A 23181-nucleotide genomic window follows, 5' to 3' on the forward strand; every position below is an offset into this window, starting at 1 on the left:
TATATTTTAGACTATTCAGGAGGCATCCCAGGATATTATCAGGGCCAACTGAGGCTGTGTTGTTGACCTTGGCAAGCACATCCAGGACATGTTCTCTATTTGAAGGTATTTCTAGGGGGAGGTGGCTGAGGATCAGTGGGGAATAAAGTAGGAAATGAATTTGTCAGCCGGCAGACTGTGAATGTGGCACTATTAGCCACCACTTCAGCAGACTGCTGTGTGCTGCTTTGAGATTTCAGACATAGATGAAAAAGGCCTTGTGGTTGTCTTTTGCCTGGGAGACTATCTTGACCTCATACTTTTGATGTATTGGACTTAAACAGTTTTCTTAGTTGCCTATTTAATTTGAGAGAGTTCTTATCTTTATGGAAGTTACACTTCCTGACTTCAGCCATGATTTTTTTCCTTTTGGTCTATAACCTGTTTAATTTGGGATGCCACCAGAATGGTTTGTTTTTAGAGTTAGTTTTTGGGCTTACTTCTGGTAGCTTCAGCAGCCTCTGTGCAGACATTGACATGGTTGCATAGAGTTTCTGTGAACAATTCTGCATAGGCTGCTGTGTTCTCTGGGTTTGGAGGGGCATTGAATTTTGACATACCATAACTTAATTAAAGGTAGTTTGCCTTGGAATAGATCCTAATAGATACTGGGTATACTGGGGTTATTGCATTGATTTTGAAGGTAACAGCTATATGGCCGCTCCTTGACAAACAGGATGTGACTTGTGGGGGGGGGTACAGTGTTCTTCCATATTTGTGAATATGAGGGCTAGTGGGATATCTAATGGACATATGCACTAACCTGTCAAGAGTGTCTGTTTTTACAAAATCCAGGAATCTCTGTGCCTGCAGATTTCAGGTCATGTAGGATTCCCAGTCTATAGAAGTATAATTAAAGTCATCTATGAGTAAGGTGTTAATCTGGATGGTGAGTGTCCTCTGTAGGTCTAAATATGCACTATATGTTTTGTGGGACATAGAGGTGACCTATAGCTTGCTGGGATATGGTGCAAGAATTTATCTATAGTGACTTGCATGTGGAGAAACTTGAGTGCATCATCCTTTTTTAAAAAACCTAGAGGTATGCTTGTTATTGATGTATATTGAGACACCTCCACCTTTAATCCCTTTCTGTACATCTACTGATCTAAAAGCGTGGAAGGCACTGAAACATTGCACTGCCAGGGTATTCTCTGTGGTTTTAAACCATGTATTGGTAACTGCACAAATATCTATATTCTCCAAGGTGAGGAGGGCTTGGAGGGAATGTATTTTTTTGTTTAGGCTCTTGGTATTGAGATGTAACATCTTGCAGTTCTGTTATGATTTTGTTATGTTTGTAGGTTTGGCAAACTGGCACTGCCTATGAAAACGCTCTATGAGGGAGGATAAAGTCTTAGCCAGTATTCAAAACCATAAAGTGGACAGGCACAGACCATCCTTGGCAAAACAGCATGGTCTGTTAACCATGTCTTCCCATACTGACAAATACTGAATCGCATTAGAATGACACCAAAAACTCAGTCAGTTGCTAAAGTCAGTCATCTTTTGTTCATATTGTGACACCATTTGTGGTGAAGGTTATATGCAGCTCAGTGCTAGACTCATACCAGCCTGAGATACATAGTCAGAGAGATCTATAATGTCTCTCTGCATACAGTCTAGGGAGAGACATCTCAGGTCATTTACACCTACATGGAATATGATGGAATCATACTGGTACCTGTAGTGCAGTGACTTGAGTGTGTGCATAATCTGGCAGATCCTGGCACCAGATAGGCAACTAACCATTATCTTCTCTTTGTTCAGCCAAGTTATAGGGACATCAGTATGTCTTACAATGGCATCCCCTATGACTTGAGTTCTAGGAAGTGTGTTTGCTTGCCTTATGGGGTTTGTATTCATAGCCCCACTATGTGTGGCTGTATGTGTAGTGCTAGATTACCTTTGTTGAGTGCTTTTGGGTTTGCTGAGGACAATGTTTGCCAATGGGCAGTCTAGGAGGTCTTTGTTGCTTATCAAGGTTGCATTTAAGTGCCTTAGCATATGTTAGTCTATGTGTATGCTGTGTGTTATGTCTGGTAGGGGTTGTGTGTGTGGTTTAGTGAACCCAAAGTCTGCTTGCATGCCTGAATTTAACTTCAAGTGGCATTGTATATGTACACCTCTAGCATGCTGTATCTATTACTGTAAGATTAAGTTGTTGTCAGTAAATATGAGACAATTGCTACATTGTCTCAAAATACTCATATCCACCATAATGGCTGCAGAGAAGTTAGGAAACTGCATATCCACATTGTATGGTCCTCCTACTCAGTGAGCTACAAGAGTGTCCTGTATAGGAGTTAACATAAGGCTTGTAAGGGTGTTTTTTTTGGGGGGGGGCTTCTGGAAGCTGACTAGACTATAAAATATTAAAGTATACTAATTTAATTTAATGGTATTGTTACTTGATGTGCAAACTAGCTGCTCTAAGCTTGTTATTGTACAAGGTATTTGCTTTATATTATGTTTTACAGAGTACTACATTTTAATCAGTTCTATGGGGAAATTTTTCTTCTTGATGTTTCCATCCATACATGACACTGGCACAATGAGCAGCTCCTTACAAATGTACTAAATTTATACCAGCATTAAAAATAAATTAAACTGACCTCTGAACACTGTGGCCAATAAAACAACTACACTTAAAGCCCTTCTGTATGCTCACCAACTCATATAGACCAGGTTACAGCTATTGCCACAAGGTGAATAATCTCAGTCCTTATCATGTAAAAGCACAGCAAAAGTGTATTGTAAGTGTCATGGTATCACAAACAAGCTTAAAAACAAACATAAAGAAAGGCACGAAGAGAGACACTAAGTAATACAAGATGTCAATAGTGGTGTATGTTAAACGACTTTAAAAAGTATGTTTATTCAATATAAGTACTTTACTTTGTGGAAATGAGCCAAAAGTAGCTCAATTGTGCCAGATTTATACAAGCACTAAAAATAAGGTAAGCTGACTAATAAGCTCCCTGGCCAGTAAAATGACTATACTCAGGGGTCTCTGGTGTGTTTTACAACTTGTATAGACCAGGCTACCACTGTCACTAGATGGAAAATCCTGAGTCTTCTTGATGTATAAATATAGAAAATAGCTTGTTGGAGTGTAATGATACACTACTTTATCCAACAAATAGCTAGATAATGAATTCAGAGCAAGTAAATCAGCAGAATGGTCAATGAGAGGCAAAATGTACTTTTTTTTTCAAAATAAGCACAAGGAAAGACAAATAAATAATTCAAGATGCAGTGTACAAAAGGAGGAGCTTTCAAAGCTCACTTTGCCCTAAGGGATGGCAGGTTAAAAATCACCAAAATTAAAAAGCAAAGTATGAAATGGGAGACTGAGTGGGAATAATCACCAGCATAGAGTCAAATAGTGAATGTGCTTTTTTGTAGACCTTAAAAGCTCACTCAGACTTTGCCATAGATTGCTGTGAGAGAAAGGTTAGTTTGTTTTCACTTTCTTGTATTTTGTATTGCTGCATTGCAGTCTTCTATTTGTATATTGTGGTGTATTTTCTTTACATTGTGTTTTAGTTGTATTATGTTTTTAATTGTATATTTAAACTAGGACAATTACAACAGCTGTGTTTCTTGTGAGTCGCACAGAAATTAGAACAGGTTAGTTGAAGTCAATTACCTGTAAACTGAGGGTGGAGCTAGGAACTAAACCTTCTATGTAAGGGGTCAAATAAAACATTTCAAGGCTTTACTTCAAAAGCTCACTCAGACTCTGCCATAGATTGCTGTTAGGGAAAGGTTAGTTTGTTTTTCCTTTCTTGTATTTTGTATTGCTTCATTGCATTCTTCTCTTTTATATAGTGTGATTTCTTTTCTTTGCATTGTTTTACTTGCATTCTGCTTTTAATTGCATATTTAACTAGAAAAGATACCACAGCTGTGTGTCTTGTGAGTCACACAGAGATTACATTTTCCTTTACACTCCCAAACTGGTGCTGTTGTGTTTTTAAACTCAACTGTCTTTCTAGCTGCCTTTCCCTTATGTTAATTTGACCATATATTACCTTCCCTCTCCTCTTTTATTGGCTATTGTGAGTAAGCACAAAATTATCATTTTGTTAAATCAATCCCCTTCAGCTTTTTAAATTTATTGGCCATCCCATTGTATTCTGTAGAGCCAGAGTACAAAGTCCCCATCCCCTTCCAATCTATCTTAATCTTTAAAAATGAGTGTCTCTCTACTTAGATAGCTAAGCCTTAATGTACACTCTTCTATATCTAACTGCTTAGTGCACACTGCACCTCTTAAGATATTAATCTATTTTTCCATTTCATCTTTAAAATTTACATCATCTAGTCCAAGACCGCCAATTATTGGACAGCCTACATTCTGCCTCTCAGTAGCCATCTTGGGATTAGTGCTTCTGTTCTCTTCCTGGTGAGACAAGGAGCATAGAGACATTATTTCCATGAGACTGCTGATCCCCAGAATGCCTGATAACTGCTTTATATGTACCAGCTTTGAATCTGGCTTATATTTTGCTCCTAGTGACAGAAGGAGAAGAACATTCTTTGCTGACTGTTTCTGATTGGGCAGTGAGTTGGACCTTCCTGAGTGGTCTGTTTTTTATTTAAGTCATCTACCAGGAAAAGGCTACAAGAAGCCTGCAGACACTTGCATCATCTGGGAAAAAATGATGATCACCAAAGAGCATGTGGCATGCTTCTTATCTCAGGATTAATGCTACTGCTTTGCTTTCAGTGAGAGAAGAAGCAAAGGAGCATTGTATCATAGCAGCACGAAGCTGTGGTGAGACTGGTACTAGCACCAGCCAGGCAGTAACCAATCAAGTGGATCCCCTCTTTTCATCATTCGTGACAAAGGAAATTCTTTCTTTTCAGTAAGTACTGCTTGATTAACTGCTGACTAACCCCAAATACTTCATCCATATATCATCAGGGTCTACTTATTAGTTTCCCATCAAGTGTTTGGCAGTGCCCTGAATAGACATACAGACAACTTGAATTGACATTTTTCCTGTAAAAGCATCCTTGAAATTCCATCAATACCTAGTTGCACACAGGGCAACTAGTATACAGTGACAAGCATTGCCCACAGAGTTGCAAACCAGATACTCCTGACATTACTTTATATTCTCACTGCAATCATGTAATCCATAAAAAGGCCTGTTACCATGGATATGAACTTTTCCACTATCATCCCTTACCAGCTTGGTGCATACCTCTCAACTGTACAGATTTTCACAGAATGTCCAAATTTTTGCCTTATAGTTTTAGTCCGTATTTTATAAAATCATGGTTTTCTGGCAAATTAGTGGCAAATTATTAAAGACTTCTTCTTCTTCTTCTTCTTTTGGCTGTTCCCATTAGGGGTCACCACAATTGATCATCTGTTTCCATTTCTTCCTATCCACTGCATCTTGATCTGTCACACCAACAACCTGCATGTCCTCTCTCACCACATCCATAAACTTTATCTTAGGTCTTCTTTTTTTCCTCTTACCTGGCAGCTCCATTCTTAGCATCCTGTTCCCAATATAACCAGCATCCCCTCCTCAGCACATGTCCAAACCAACACAATCTTGCCTCTCTAGCTTGATCTCCAAACCATCCAACCTGAGCTGACCCTCTAATATACTGATTCTTAATCCTGTTCATTCTCGTCACACCCAATGCAAATCTTAACATCTTTTCTGCCACATCCAGCTCTGACTCCTGCCTTTTTGTCAATGCCACCATCTCCAGCCCATATAACATACCTGGTCTCATTAACCTCTTGTAGGCCTTCTATTTCACTCTTACTGGTATCCGTCTGTCACACATCATTAAAGACTGAAGTTAGATAATAATGGTAGACATTTGAGTTTCAGATCTCATACTCTACAAAAATTCATGCTAAAGCAAAATTTGTTATTCTATTAACTTTCTAAGTTTGTAAGAGCAATATTTAAAAATTGTCCCTAGTTTTGGGTCTTTGTCTGACTTTTATTTATGACTTTATCCAGATTTCTTGCTCTAAGAGGTTGAGAGGTATGGCTTTGTAGATAAGGGCATCCTGAGTAAATGTAGAAATTGCCACATGTTTACTGACAACCAGCTAAGTCTCAAACAGACTGATATGGTATGTGAGATTTATTTGTCAGTGGAGGCAAAGCTCTCCCATAAAAGCATCCCTAATGTTAATCAAGTTGTCAGTAGTACACATGCTACACCCATCACACACAATTGAAAGCAGACACATTAATGCACATATATTGAGGGAATTAAATGTAACCTTCCTAAACTTAAAAGGCCTACTAGATGAAGTACACATAACAAATACTATCAGCAGCCCTGAATGCACTTTTTCAAAGCAACATCCACATCAATACATATAACCACATCTCATGGAGCATCTACTTCTAAGTCCATAAGGCAAGCCACCACACAATCCAACATTCTGATCATTGGAGACTCCATTGTGAGACACACTGATGTCCCTCTCAACAGACTGAGTAAGGAGAAAGTCACAGTCAGTGGCTTATCAGTAGCCAGGATCTGCCACATTATGCATGCACTTAGGTCATTGGCCATAAATACCAGTATAACACAGTCATAGTCCATGTGGGTGTAAATGACCAGAGACGTACCTCCCTAGACTATATGAAGATTGACATCATGGAGCTCTTGTAATATATGTCTCATGCTTGTATGAGTCTTGCATTGAGCAGCATTTTACCTTCTTCAGGGATGATGCTACAATATGAACAGCAGATGACTGACTTTAATAATGGGCTTAATTTTTGGTGTCATTCTAAGGGAGCGCAATATTTGTCAGCATGGAAGAAGATGGTCATCATACCATGCTGTTTGTCAGGGGTTGTCTGCATCTCTCCACTCTAGACTTTTGGACATTCGCTGAAGCATTGTCCTCCCCCATAGTGCCTTTTTTTAGGCAATGCTAAACTGAAAGTACTTCCAACATAGCAAATCAAAACAAAGAAAATCTAAAGCTGTTATTGCTCAGTGCCTGGAGTCTATACAAAAAAACTCCACTCCCTACAAGCTTTCCTTACCCTAGAGAATGCTGATGTCTGTGCAGTCACTAGGATATGGTTTATAGCCACAGAGAGCACACCGGCAATGTACAATGCACTTGACCTTCTGCATGTACAAATCACCATAGACAAAATCTCATACCACTTCCTTGCAAGCTATAGATCCCCCCTATGACCCAGGAAACCCATAACATGTATTTAAACTTATTGGTTCATAGGTTCATAGGTTGGTACTAGGCTATAGGCCCTAGGGCCTATACAAGCCTAGCCATAACAATTCCCTGGCTATTTCTTCCCAAACTATTTACTTCCCTGGACGCCTGTCTATCAGGGCAAATGACGTGATCCCCGGGTGAATTTCCTTTCTCCCATCTAAACATCAAGGTTCCTTTTGAAGAGGGCCAAAGAGGCGCTCTGCTTGACATGTATGGGCAGTCAATTCCAGACTCTGGGGAGTCTCTGGGTCAAGAACCTATCCTTCCAGCATGTTTTGTTTATTGTGATGACAAGGTTTAGATCCCTGGAGTGTGTGGCTCTGAGGGATTGGAATTTCTTTAAGTGTAGCATGTCCAACAGCTCTGGGTTTGACATGGCCTTGTATGTTAAGCAGAGATTGCCTCGGAATAGACAATATGCAACAGAGTATAGCTGGAGTTTTTTAAGGCTGTCAGCATAGGGCTTCTGCTTTAGGCCTGTGATTCTTTTAGTGAGGTATTTCTGCAGCCTTTCCAGTTGTTGCAGATGTCTTGAAAGGTACATACCAAATGGGGCGTTGTATTCTATAATGGGTCTAATGAGGGATGAGTACAGTGGGACAATGACCTCCTTTTTTCTGGATGAAAAGCCTTTAGTGATTAGGTGTGCCACATAGAAGGATTTCCTAACTGTTGCGTGATGTGCTTATTGAAGGTGAGACCACTGTCCACCTGTGTCCCCAAGTCTCTTATCATACTTTCAGTGTTTAGTGTACTGCCACCTATGTGGTAATTCACGGGTACATGTTTTTTTCCCAAAGGGGATAACTATACATTTCTTGGCATTGAGCTTGAGCCCATGGCTCTGGCACCAAGCATATGTTTCTGTAAGGCCCTTTTGTAGAGCATCAACATCATTTGGGGATTCAATAATACCTCCCAGTTTGCAGTCATCTGCAAACTTTGTTAACCAGAGTCCCTTAGTGTTGGCCTGTACTTCAGAGAAGTAGATGCCAAACAAGAGAGGTCCCAGGACTGAACTCTGAGGTATTCCACTTGTCACTTGTCTGGTGCTGGATTTGGAGTCAGCTACGTTTACAGTGTGGGTTCTGTCAGTAAGCCAGTTGACATCCCATCGAGTGACGTAGGGATTAATGCCCAGCTTAGTAAGTTTATCTATGATTCCAGAGTGGGGGATGGTGTCAAAGACCTTGGCGAGGTCCAGATAGGCTGTGTGGACTGTCTTACCCTTGTCCACGGCTCTGGAGACTGATTCAAAGAAGTCAATCGGGTTCAGAAGACAAGATCAGCCCTTCACGAACCCAAACTGGGTGGGATCCAGTGTTTTAAGGTTGCCAATGTCTTTGTTTATAAGTTTTTTTTTTTTTATTTATTTTTATTTTTATTTTACATTTGTTGACCGGGCTAGTCTAACTGGATACATGTCCATTTTCAGTAGAGGCCCGGGGAGAAAAGCTCCACTTTAAACTAAATAAATCAAGACAAACAAAGTCCATGCAATATATAGAGTACATAAACCTGAAGAATTATTTCATCAAATTGAGTTATACAGAACTACAAATATACAGATTGTGACTACTAAGTTTAATAAGGTAAAATACAGTATTATTACCAAGGGAAAGAGATAGATACTCTTGATTAGAATATTGGATATGAATGTGCCTTTGTAAAGATGTAAAATGGCTATGATAAAGTGTGTAACACTGAGAAGTAAGAGAATTAATGAATGTATGTACATGGCGAAGTAGTTACAGTCATAGTGAAAGAAATAGATTGGTTTATATACAAGGTGGAAAGATAAGAGCTCTCTTAAGAAAGCAAGGTTGTTAGGAGCATATTCAGTGCAAGCAGCTTAGAATAAGATACTAAGAAGGGGGGGGGCGGGATGAAATTGCTAATACTGCAAAGAGGGTTATTGGAAGAGAATTATAGAATAATGTTATATTGGGGGGGGGGTTAGTCAGGGTTAGTACAAGGACAAAGCCATTGTGCTTTTAGTTGAATCTTTAGTTGCTTTTTAAAGAGTGGTAATGATGAGAGCGATGTAAGTTTTGTGGGTAGCTTGTTCCAAATTTTCCCTACTGTATTAGAGAAAAGAGAATCACCTGCCTTGTTGTGGGATTTCTGGATGGTAACCAGTAGTTTATTTGCTGAGCGAAGGTTAGTAAGGTTTGTGTAGGGGGGATGAGGCTACTGAGAATAGGAGTATTACTGGGCTGGTACAGAATTTTATGGGTAATGGAGAGTTGTTAAATTCTAGCTGGTTATTTAGTTCAAGCCATCCAAGAAGTTTGAGATTTAGACAGTGATGAGTTCTAAATGGGGACCCAGTAGCAAACCTGGCAATATTGTTATAAGAAGTGGTCAATTTGTTTAGGTTGCTTTTGGAAAGATTAGTATAAACTGGTGAGGCATAGAGGAGGGTGGAGATCAGATGGGTCTGGGCAATAGTAGTTCTGGCTTCTGGGGTGAGAAAAGGTTTTATCCTATATAAGGATCCAAGTTTTCTGTTTACAGTTTTAATAGTGGCATTAATATGTGAGTCAAAGTTGAGGTTATGGTCAATCAATACACCTAATAGTTTTGTAGTTGGGTCAGGAGCTATGATTGTACCGTCGATGGATATAATAGAGAAATCCATTGGGGTGGATTTAAAAGTTGGAGAAAATAGTAATAGTTTAGTTTTTTTTTGCATTAAGGAGGAGGCGATGTTGTTGGAACCAGTTTTCTACTTGGTTAAATACTGTTTGGGTGATGGACTGGAGTTCAGATGAGGTGGTTCCTTTACAAATCAAAGTGGAGTCATCTGCGTATTGTATGCTGGTAGGTAGAGGTGAATTAGTAGAAAGGTCGTTAATGAATATGGAGAAGAGTAAAGGTCCCAGGATAGAGCCCTGAGGGACACCAAGGGTAATAGGGAGATGTTTGGATAGGTTATTATCCCAAAGGACAGCCTGCTGTCTATTGTGCATATATGATTTGAACCATTGTAATGCCTGTGTGTCAAGTGAGAAAGAGTTGAGTATGTTCAAGTTCCATGATAAAAAAAATATATGAAGAGGATCACCAAAGGAACACTGCAGCACTAAATCCAGAAAATGTATTGAAAAACGTTAAGCGCTTTCGTCAAAATCACAAGACTTCATCCGAACAAGAACAAACAGAAAATGCCATATTTAAATACCCTAACCCTTACAGCCATTGGTTGACAAAGCAAACATCATTTCCTGTAAAATGATTAAGCAGTTTAAAAAGACAGTAACACATAATCACAGTAACTGCCCACTACAACACATCAATTGCCACCTACCAACCACATAGACATTAATGTATTGTGTATTGAAGTATGATTTAAAACACAGAACTTGAATAAAATCACATAAAAAAGCTGATTTTAGTTTGAATACAGAACTAATGGATAACTTGTCATTGAGCCCAGGTGGTTGACATGCATTTAATTTAATCTGCCACTTGAGCTCTAAATATTCAAGGAAGTCATCATCGGACCCCCTCGTGGACTCAGGTCTACTTGTTCAAGTACAAAAAATTTAAAATAATGTGTCGGATGTATCTTTGTATGCTTAAATAAAGCACTGATTTCTTTGATTTTAGTATATCATCGTGTTGATATATTCTTTGTCTGAGGGCTCTGATTGTCTTCCCCACATAGTACCCCTCACATACCATACAGGTTGCAATATATACCACTCCCTTGGTGTAACAGTAACACTTCTTAATAGTAGTAATTTTACCATAGTTCCTGACTCTAATGGAATCAGTGTCCAATATATAGGGGCATTGTCCACACATCACACATTTAAAAGTTCCACCAAGGCCTGCCTTTAACTTTTTCCTCTCCACCAGACCTTTCAATGAGGTGCCCTTTTTGTAAACCACAAGATGTTTTTCCCCCGACCTTTTGTTGATCTTCTCATCTAAACAAAAAATGGTCCAAAAATCATAAATGATGCTTCTAATGTTAAAAAAATCCCTGGTGAAGGGCAGGACACATGCCCTACTAAAACTGTCAGTTTTTACCAAACCAGAGGTTCTATTCAAACCTTCAGGCTTCTCCAAGAGTGTAGAATAAATACCCCCAGCTCTTTTTGATTTGACTTCTTCAGCTATGTCATTGAGAAAGTTAAAGGGGTAACCTCTTTTCTGCAACATACCCATTAGGACATCACATTCTTTAATAAAATCATCCTGGTAAGACATCATTCTGGCCAATCTCACACATTGACCCTTGACAAGGATTTTCTTCTGATGCAGAGGGTGGCAACTTTCAAAATGCAACAAAGAGTTAGAATAGGAAGGTTTTCTATAAAGGTGCAATGTAAACCTACCCTTAAAGTGATCTTTCTTAATAGTAACATCCAGATAATTCAAGGTGTCAAGGTCCTTGGTCTTGGTAAATTTCAAAAAGTTGGTGGTGTTGTTGATGTAAACGAAGAACCTATTCAGGTCATCTTTTCTCCCATGCCAAAATAAGACCATATCATCCAGGTACCGTCCATATAGTACCCACATGTCCTTGAATTCAGAGCTCATTACGTAGAGGTCTTCCCACTGTGCTAATACGTTAGCAAATGATGGTGTGCAACATGCGCCCATTGCCACCCCCTGCACCTGCTTGAATAAATGCCCCTCAAAAGTGATAAAATTGTTGTCCAGAACCATTTTCATACAGGACCTGATAGTAAGGATAGTGTCATGGTTCAATGTACTGTTTAAGCATAAATAGTCATAGAACCATTCTAGTCCAACATCATGGGGTATTACTGAGAAGAGGTCACAGATGTCAATGGTGACCAAGATCAAGTCCTCGTGGTACATACTGTTCTTGACTTTAGACAGAAAGTCCCAGGAGTCCTTGATCACCAGGTCTCAGTTATTGAGGGTGTGCTTAACAGTTTTGTCAATATATTTAGCCAAGCTGAAGGTTTTAGAAGCTATTGCATCGACAATCGGTCATAAGGGGGGGGGGGTCAGAAATACTCATGTATTTTAGGGATTCCAAAAATGGTAGGAATCCTAGGATGCTTAGTTTCCAAGAATCTAGAAGTTTCTACAGTAATTTGCTCATTGAGTAAAAGTTGTTCAATGCTAAATCTATACGCCTGTATGATATATTCAACTCGTTTTTGGAAACCTCTGTGTATGTGTCACTATACGATAAGTCAGTCATTTTACTATTGTAAACACACACATCCATGATAACAATACCTCCCCCCTTATCCGGTTTCATAATCCTGATTTCATCATTCTCCAAAATATTACGGAGCAATGTAGTTTCTTGCCTAGTTAAATTATTGGCCTCATTATTGTCAAGAAGGTTTTTGTTATTGTTTTTGGCAACCACTTTTCTGAATTCATTTTCACAAAGGGTCTCATACATTTGTACTGTTGGGTGCATAGGGGGAATGAAAGTACTTGGTCTATTTAATCGACCTAGATTTCCCTGCAACATCCATTGTCCAGCCCCCTGCTTAATTATTTTGCAGGAAATGATGTTTGCTTTGTCAGCCAATGGCTGTAAGGGTTAGGGTATTTAAATATGGCATTTTCTGTTTGTTCTTGTTCTGATGAATTCTTGTGATTTTGACGAAAGTGCTTAACTTTTTTCAATAAAATTTCTGGATTTAGTGCTGCAGTGTTCCATTGGTGATCCTCTTCATATATTTTTTACTTGGTTTTGGTGTTCGTTCATTCCATGATAATACGTTCCATGGCCTTGCAGATCAGGCTTGTCAGACTATGGGGTGGTAGTTCCTGGGATCCAAGGTGGATCCCCCCTTGTGGAGTGGGATAACTGTAGCTGTGCACCACTCAGTGGGCATGAAGCCTGAGGTGAGGGTATGATTAAACATGACACTTAGGTGAGGTGCCAGTTCATTTTGTAGTTCATGTAGTACACAGCCCGGGATGTCATCTGGTCCCATGGATACTGTATTCTTAGCTTTGGAGAGTGCGTTTTTTACCTGTGTGGCCATTATTACTGGAATATGGCAATCTTCCAGTATTGAGATGGGCCATTTAGGGGGTGAGAGGGGGGTGAAGTTGGCACTGAATCAATCTGCCAGGATATTGGCAATATCCTTGGGATCAGTATATTTAATGCCATTCTGTTGTAGCTCAGAGCAGATCTGAGCATTGCCATTTAGATTATTGACATAGTTATAGAATGCCTTGTGGTTGTCTTTAGAATCTTTGGCAATTTTATTTTCGTAACTAGCTTTGGAGGATTTTATGAGGGATCTCAGCTTCATACTGAGGCTGGTAAGGGAGTTTTTTGCATCCTGGGATTTTCCTCTTTTTTGCAACAGTTTCTTTCTTTTATTGTAAAGTTTGTTTATGGCAGGGGACCACCAGATTGACTTCCTTTTTTTGGAGGAGAACATCTTGGTTCTATTTAGGATGGCACTATTCATGCTTGAGTGGATGTGCTCGTACAGTGCCTTAGTGCAGGACTCAGCAATCAAATTTTCAGTTCCCGTCTGCATGGGTGTCATGAAGTTTGTAACCTCTGACTTGAGTAGTATAAAGTTGGCTTTGAAGAAGTTTTTTTATGGAGGTTTCCTTACTGGGGTGTGGGGGGTGGGATGTGGATGTTAAGGGTGATTAGCTTATGGTCTGACCTGACGAACGAGGGGGTGCCCATAGGTGTGGAGCATCGATTTCCCATGTTGGTAATGACCAGATATAGGATACTGAGGCCCCTGGTGGGACTATGGATTAGTTAATCCAGGGCATTGGATTTTATGAATTCCAAGAACCGTTGGGCAAAGGTGTTGGTACCTGAGTAGTTTTCCCAGTTAATGGCAGGGTTGAAATTACCCAGTATTAGGGTGTTTGGTTGTATATTAATATTTTTCCAGTATGTTTAGAAAGTGTAGTGAGAATCTTGGGGCATGGTGGGGGATCTGTAGCAAGCTACAATTTGGATTGCTGGCTTACTTAGTGTTAGCTGCACTTGGAGAATTTCAGTTGTTGGGCAAATAACCTGGTGGTGTGAATATCCTTGGTGAATATGGATACTCCTCCACCTTTAGTGTTTTGATCCTGGTTTGGTGGCCAAAAAGTGTGGTAAGTGTTGTAGCCTGGTATTGCGGGGGTGCTCTCTGGAGCCTTGAACCAGGTCTCAGTTACTGCACAGATATCGATGTTCTCCATTTTTAGAAGTGCCTCAAGAGAGTGCATTTTGAGGTTTAGACTTCTAGCATTGAGTAGTATTACCTTCAGATTTTGCATGCTTGTACCTGTTACGGTGTTGGTTTTGTCCTTTGAACTTTGCCTAAAAAAGGCACTATAGGGATGACAAAAGCCTTAGCCAGTAACCTGAATCCCAGAAGCGACAGGTGCAGACCATCTCTGGCAAAGCATCGTGGTCTGTCGATCATGTCGTCCCAGGCAGACAGATACTAGATTCTCTTTGAATGACACCAGAAGCTTAGCCAATTGTTGAAGTCAATCATTTTGTCCTTATATTGTGGTATCATTCTTGGTGAAGGCAGGATTCTACTCAGGGCTAGGGTCATACCTGCCTGGGCCACATGATCCAAGAGCTCTTCTGTGTCTCTTTTCATGTAGTCCACGGAGGTAGTTCTCAAGTCATTCACTCCAACATGGACAATGACAGAGTCATATTTGTACTTGTTGTGGAGTGACTTGAATGCATAAGTTATGTGGTGGATCCTGGCACCCGACAGGCAGCTCACTGTAATTTTCTTCTTGTTCAGCCTGGTGAGTGGGACATCAGTATGCCTGACTATAGAGTCACCTATGACAAAGTGTTAGGTATGTTGTCTTGCCTTAGGGGCTGTTGCTGGGTGGCACACTGGTGTTGTGAGCTATGTGACACTTTGGTTGTGATTGGTGTTTGTTTGTGTTTCAGCTTCGGAGGTCCTTCTTGCTTGGGTGGGTTACAGTTAAGGGCCTCCACATATGTGGATTTAGTGTTGCTATGTGTGGGTGTTGGTGGTGTGAGCTTAAAAGGGCTATGTGTTGCTTGAGGTGTAGTGTGGATGTTAACCTTCTCCTCTTGACTGTCTAGCACAATCTTGGGTGGAGAGAGCTTTGCTTCCAGTTTGGCTATGTAAGTGCACCTCTCACAGGTTGTAGTGTTGGGTGGTAGGAGGAGAGGGTTGTCTGTGTACATGAGGCAATTGCTGCATTGGCCCAGTATGACCAGATTTACCAGGTGGACAGGAGAAATCAATGGAAGCTGACCCTTAGACATGCCTGGTTTGGTGCTTTTATTTGAAAAGTACAGGAGCTGTTTTCCCTTTCCTTAGCAAGGTACTTTACAATTATAGGCTGTTTAGTGCCTATGATTAATTTCACCTTATTAACAAGGAGAGTTGAGTGCTTGTATCACTTTAAGGTTTCCTAGTGCTTTCCAGCAGGTATTCCAGCAAGTGCTAATCACAGGGATGCTTAAAGGTAAGATGAAAAAATGGTTTATCCTAAACATTGCAGTGTGCACTAGAGAAGTTAGATGTGAAGGTAGGTAATTTAGGTTTTACCTGTCTAAAAGGTTAAGTTTTAGTGGAGAGTCACTATTTTTAAAACAGCAAGATAGATTGAAAGGGGTGATCACTTTTGTATTCCAATACTATGGAATACAATAGAATGGCCAATAAACTTAAATAGTAGAAGGGGAGTGATTTCACAAAATGATAATTTTGTGCTTACTTACACAAGCCAGTGAAAGCAGAGAGGAAATGAGATATGTGGTCAAATTAACATAAGAGGCAGGCAACTAGAAAGACAGTGGTATTTAAGAACACAACAGTGACATTGTGTGGGGGGATTTCTGCCTTATCACAAGAGACAGAGTTGTGGTGTCTTTTGAAGTTTTAATATGCAGTTTAAAGCAGAACACAAGCAAAACACAAGGTAAAGAAAACAAATCACAGCACTCAAAATATAAAAAAGCAATAAACTAATACAAAATACAACAAATAAAAAGCAAACCAACCTTTCCCTCACAGCAAAGTGTAGCAGAGTCTGGGTGAGCCTTTCCAATAAAGCTCTGAAATATTTTATTTTACCCCTTAAAAAGAAGATTTAGTTCCTAGCTCCACCCCCTCAGTTCACAAATGATTAACCTTAAATGACCTCTTCTGTCTTATGTATGAGTCCTTAATTGATCAGTTCTAGTTTCTGCCTGACTCACAAGAGACAGAGCTGTGGTGTCTTTTGAGGTTTTGATATGCAGTTAAAAGCAGAACACAAGCAAAACACAAAGTAAAGAAAACAAATCACAGCACTCAGAATATAAAAAGGCAATAAACTAATACAAAATACAACAAATAAAAAGCAAACCAACCTTTCTCTCACAGCAAAGTGTAGCAGAATCTGGGTGAGCCTTTCCAATAAAGCTGATATACCTCAACATCCAACCTAATACCATATTCATGTGTGACTTTAATTTCTACACTAGTAATTAGGAATCATATAAGACACCAAACTTGCAGGAACCAAGATTCCTGAATTTTGTAAACACAAACACCCTGGACCACACTATCAATAAAAAGACCCTGGGTGCAAACATACTGGATCTGGTCCTCACTAATATGGCACAGTGCTGCACACCCACTAGTGTAATGTCTTCTCTGGTAAGGTCAGACCATAAAATTGTCTCTTTTGAAGTAAAAACAAAATCTGGAACCCCAGCTAACCCTAGAATGTTCAAGAACTACTCTAAGGCTAACTTCTTACCATTTAGTAACAACCTGGCAAAGTTTCAAGCCTCAATAAACCCTGGAAACACTACTGCCTACATGGAACTGTCCACAGAAACCTTATACACACATGTTAATAGCTTTAGAGAGGCCAGGAAGAAATACAGAACTAACTCAAAAACAAGCAACCCTGGTGGGATCACAACATCAATAGGATGTGTAACCGAAGGAAGAAAATCATGGCAGAAATTAGAAGGTATAGCAACTAGCAGGATAAAAGCTCTTTCATCAAAGTAAACAAATAACTCAGAGGAAAAATAAAGTCTACCAAAACCAAATTTAAGTTAAATTTGGCTTTCCAGGCCAAGGATAACAACAAAGCATTCTTTAGCTATGTTCACAACCTCAAAGGCAATACACAATTCTGAGCAGAGCTCATTGTTAATGCAATGCAGTTACCTATACTGAGCCAGGAGATACAGCAAACCTACGGGCAGACAAATTCAGCTCCAACTTTACCCCTCTCTTCCCCTCATCCTCCCCTTAGGTACTACCATCAAACATAAATCCCCCAGCTATTATTAGGGAGTGGGTCCTTAATGCTCTAAGGTCAAGAACACTGCATCAGTGGACCCAGACAATATACCAGGATGCCTTCTAAATAGCATGACCTACCAGGCCATCTGGAATTGCTATTTAAATGTAGCTTTCAAACAAGCTTTGTGGCTCATGAATGGAGAACAGCAGCAGTCATCCTTCTGAACAAAGGTGGGCCATCTACACACTCTAGAAACTACTTTCACTAGTCTCATATGCAAAGCCATAGAAAAAATGATCATCAAATGATCAGTAATGACATAGGAAACCTCCAGACACTGGACCCAGCTCAATTCGGTTTCATCAAGGGCAGATCATGTCTACTCAACCTGATGGATTTCTTTGAGAAGGTCACCAAAGCAATAGATGAGAGCAGAATGGTTCACACTGCCTACCTTGACCTAGTCAAGGTATTTGGCAAAATAATCCACTCAGGCATTGTTGACAAACTCAAGAGGTTAGATTTAAGCCCATATGTCACCCAGTGGAGAGCCAGCTGGTTCACAAAGGGACAAAGGTAGTTAGAACTGGGGAGCACACATCTACAAAGAGGCCAGTCATAAGCACTTTCCCTCAAGGATCGGTCCTAGGACCACTCTTTTTTGGCATTTACTTCTCTGATATGAAGCCCAATACAAATGACCTCTGCATGACTACATTTACAGATGATTGCAGAGATTTGGGATGCATGGATAGGCTTAAAAAGGCCCTTGTAGTTGTTAGCCTGGTATACATCTATGAGCCTATGAAACTATTAAGTCTTATCAGAAAAAGACAAGGCCACAGATATATAACAAAATGGAACTCAGGCACATAACAAAAAAAATATTTTAAGCGCTTTTGTTCTTTTATTCATCAGAACTTCTTTAGAAAAACATAATTCGGAATCCAACCCATTTAAATAGCTACCATGTGCATAGATAATTATTTGATTAACCAATGAAATGAAGAAAATCATTTCCATTAAAATGCATGAATAAAATACATGTTTTCCATATCTATAACAACCATTCTTGCATTTTCTAACTTGAGACATCACTTAAAAAATGACAAATTTATACTAATCTAATTAAATATTTCTAAACTTAAGATAACTATAGACAATTTATCATTGATTCTAGGAATAACATATGTTCTTAAAAAAATCTGCCGTTTAAGTTCTAAAAACTCGAAATAAGAATTGAAAGCCCCCACAAACTTTGCTTTGTTAACTTTTTCCACTACCATAAATTGCAACTTCTTAAAATGTATACATATCTGTGAATGTCTGGCTAATGCGTTCATGCTGTCCTTCTTTTTAATTGCAAAATTATGTTCTCTAATTCTGTCTGTCAATCTAAGTGTAGTTTTACCTACATAAAAATGTTTGCATGTAGAACACACTGCAACATAAACCAGCCCTTCACTCTGACAGGTAAATTTATCGTTGGCAATATAAAGATATTGATTGTAGTCAAAATAAAAACTACTCGCTGTTAAAATAAACCTATAGTGTGAACAACCATACCAAGGAAAATTTCTTAATTTCTTATTCATGTCAGAATGTGACCTAATTCTAGAGGAACTTTCTAAAAATTGTTTCAAGTTTTTAGTTTTTTTGTAAATAAACATTGGTCTGTTCCCTATAATATTGACAAGCTCTTGATTATCTATCAAAATTACCAGATATTATTAATAATATGACATATACCTGTTCCTTCAAAACTTAAAGATATGGGGAAGGAACAAGTAAACTCCTTTTATTTGCTGTCTCTATTTTTTTAGGATAGAACCCTACCTCTAAAATCGGGGAAACCTTTCATGTCTTTGTTTTCTTATATTACTTGAAATTATAGACAGCTTCTCTAAAGGATATCCCCTTTCTTGAAACAACCTTATAACTTTGTTTACTTCTTCAAAAAAAAAATCGTCACTAAGCAAGTGACTTAATATGAATATTTGTCCTCGGAATACATTGTTTCATAAAAGGGGGATGAAAACTGTCATAATGTAAATAAATATTTGTAAATGTGTTATTTCTAAATATATTACTAGAAAACTGTTTATCACAAACTTTTAAACTAATTTCCACATCTAGAAAATGAAGTACCCATGTTACTCAAAAGAAAATTTAACCATGTCACACTATTATTTACCTGTTTTAAAAACTCATGGAATGGTGCTTTGTCACTTGTCCAGATAAAAAACAAATCAGCAATATATCATCTGTAGAGACAAACATTACTAACAAGAGGAATATTTTTCAAAAATTCTTGCTCCCACCAACATAGGACTAAATTCGCAAATACGGGAGCTCTTCAGCTCCCATTGCTACTCCACTTTGTTGTTGGAAAATATTGTTATTAAAAATAAAGAAATTATTTTTTAGCACTAATTCAAAAAACTGACATATAATTGTGTCATCCTGCTTTAATTCTCTACAGTATTTGCTTAAATAGAGCCTGACAAATTCTAGGCCTTCCTCTTGATCAATAGAAATATACAGGGAACAAATATCAGTAGTGCATAACGTAGTTTCTTTACCTGAAAAAGTACAATTTTTGAGTTTATCTGTGAACCTATGAATTAACCTATTAAGTCTTATCAGAAAAGACAATGCCACAGATATACTCTGTGTATTTAAGTAAAACTCAAGAAACAAACTAACCAGTGCAAAACATGCGAAATGTGAAGCCTAGGTAATTTGTCTATCTGCCCACTAGAACAAAAACATGAAGCCAAGCAGATTTCTAAAAACCAAAAAACAAAATGGAATAGGTACTACAGAATGCAACTCCATCTGTTTAAGCAGACACTCATCAGATACAAAAAAGATAGGACTATTTTCTTTGCTTCTTTGTTTCAAATCACCAGCATGGAGTCAGACAGTGTTTATAGTTTTTTGTACGCCTTATGTCTTATAGTGAACACAAGGCCACAAACATATTTGGTGTATTTAAGGATCACTCAAGAAACAAACTAATCAGTGGAAAAAACATGTGAAATATGAAGCCTAGGTAATTTGTCTATCTGCTACCTAGAGTAAAAACACTAGGACAAATAGATTTCTCAAAAGAAAAAACAAAATAGAACAGTTAATACAGAAAGCAGCTCATTCAATTTAAGCAACTACTCATTACACACAAAAAGCAATAAAATTACTTTCCTTTCTTTATTTCAAATTGTCAGCAGGGAATCAAACAATGCTTATTATTTTTGTAGAGATGGTAAGGCCAAGTCCCCCTTTGCAATTACTCTTTATATCATTTGCCAAGTACAAATATCTGCATAAATTCACTTACTGATCACAATGTCTGTACACCTTAGCATTGTCAGGTACTGCACTACTGTTATTATTATTATTACTATTATTATTAGTTTATCTGTTGAAGTCTTTGTATTAATATAATCTCCATATTCATAAAAATAGCAATATAAATTGTAATGGCAGTGTATGTGTCCTACAGTGCACCAAGAATTATAATGCTGTTAAGGTATTTCCATCCACTGTCTAATTCCCTATAATAATATAGTCCATTGTTCCATTACAAATAAGTGTAGACTTTCTCTCAATAGTAGCAGTATCTATCTGTAACATAGAATTTAAGCAATGTCACATTTTTAGGATTTGTAATATGTGAAATTCCCTTTATCAGAATAAGTCCCCATAACTGTCACAGATAACTGCATTAACTTGTATATTAATAACAACATCTGTTTACCACAGTGTTCTTAAGCAGTGTAGTGATTTGCACATCTTTGAAATTTTCTATATAAGCACAGCTTTCATTTTTAAATGCAAATGCATTGTTTTACTAATAGCAATCTCTCTGTCATTCTTTGTCAGGTATTATACTGGAATTAATATACATTTCTCCTTTGCAATTACTCTTTATATCATTCTAAGTCCCTGTTCATATCTATCTATCTATCTATCTATCTATCTATCTATCTATCTATCTATCTATCTATCTATCAGCTCTTACAAAAACAAAACTTGAAAATGTATATATCTAAATTGTCTGCAAAGTTTGGTCTACAAAAAAGATGGTTGAGAGGTGTGTGAAACTGAAAATCCCCAGGTTTGGGAATATGCCCCTTCCTCAGGGATCGTGCAGCCTAAGAATTAGTATATCTATATATCTATATATATATATATATATATATATATATATATATATATATATATATATAATTAGGAAGGGGTTATTACATGTTGACATTTGAGAATTTAATTAATTTTTAGTACTCATAAATATATATATACATGAGCGCACACGCACACACACACACACACTGACACATATACAGGTATACATATATGTGAAAGTGTTTACAGTTAGTGAAACTCCAAAATGTTGACATTGTTTTGCCAATGCAGTTTGCTTGATAAAACGGATGGTTTAAGTGAGATCGACAATCCTCAGGTTTGAGGAACATGTTCCTTCCCTGGGGACTGTGCCGTTGTGGAGTTAGTACACATAATTAGCAGGGGATGTGGGGGTGCAATCCCTAGATGAGGTTACATGGGGGGAAAAAACATTATCTTAAACTTTCCATATGTTGAGGTTTTACTTGGAGCATGTACAATACATTTACTTTATTGATTGATTGATTGATTGTCATTTGTTAACCGGATTGGTCCAACCGAGCCAGGGGCCCATTTTCAGTGGAGACCTGAGGGGAAAAGCTCCAAATACAATTATAGTTATCCAAGAATGAACCAAAATTACAAAAGATCTATTTACAAGAACTTATACATAAGATGAAATAATTTATATTAAACAGTTGTGAACTAGTTGTAGCAACAGAAATACAATAACAGCAGGATAAACCATATGCAAAAATGCTTTCAAGAACAAAATATAGGTATACTGTATTAGTGTACATTAGAAAAGAGAATTAATTAGAATAAGAAATAGAAATAAGAAGACTACACTGTCAATGTTACATTTTTCAATTAACTGTCAACATTTGGAAAATTAATTTTTAAGTTCTCTTATACACACATGTATTTTTGTCGGTGACTTTTTATTTATTTAGAATTAAACAAATTATTATTTTTCCTGTTTATAGCAAACTTTTACAAATGTGTGATGTGGATTTCCCTTTCTCTGTGATTGCAGGACCATGGTATTAGTATATTTACATAAGGAAAAGTGTTTCATTGTTTGTGGATTTTTAACTTTTTGACTTTCTGGATCTGACTTATTTCATTATTTGAGGTGCACTTCAGATGACATGACTTCCAGCAGCCATCTTGTCAGCATGTTCCAAAAAGTGATCAAGTAGCCACCTTTAAGTCAATCCAAGGATGCAAACTTGCATCTTCTCACACATGCGAACACCATCTGACTTATTTTCCATCTTTTAGTTGGTTAGTTAGTTAGTTTTTGTTTCTTTATTAACTAGATAAAACAACAGGTCCTCAGACCCTGTGTATTCACTAACTAGGCCACTAGGGTCCATTCAGTGTATGGACAGTTGAGATTAGCTGATCAAGCACAGTGTTTCTAGGAGGTAGGAGTAAACCGAGCGCCCACAGAAAGGTGATGCAGTTACAGCAGACCATACAAACACCAGATATACTGTGAAATGAAACAGAGAGCTTAACCACTGAGTCATTGTCCTGCA

Source organism: Protopterus annectens, chromosome 7.part1 (genome assembly GCF_019279795.1).
Source record: "Protopterus annectens isolate FY-2018-M chromosome 7.part1, PAN1.0, whole genome shotgun sequence".
NCBI classification, from domain to species: domain Eukaryota; kingdom Metazoa; phylum Chordata; order Ceratodontiformes; family Protopteridae; genus Protopterus; species Protopterus annectens.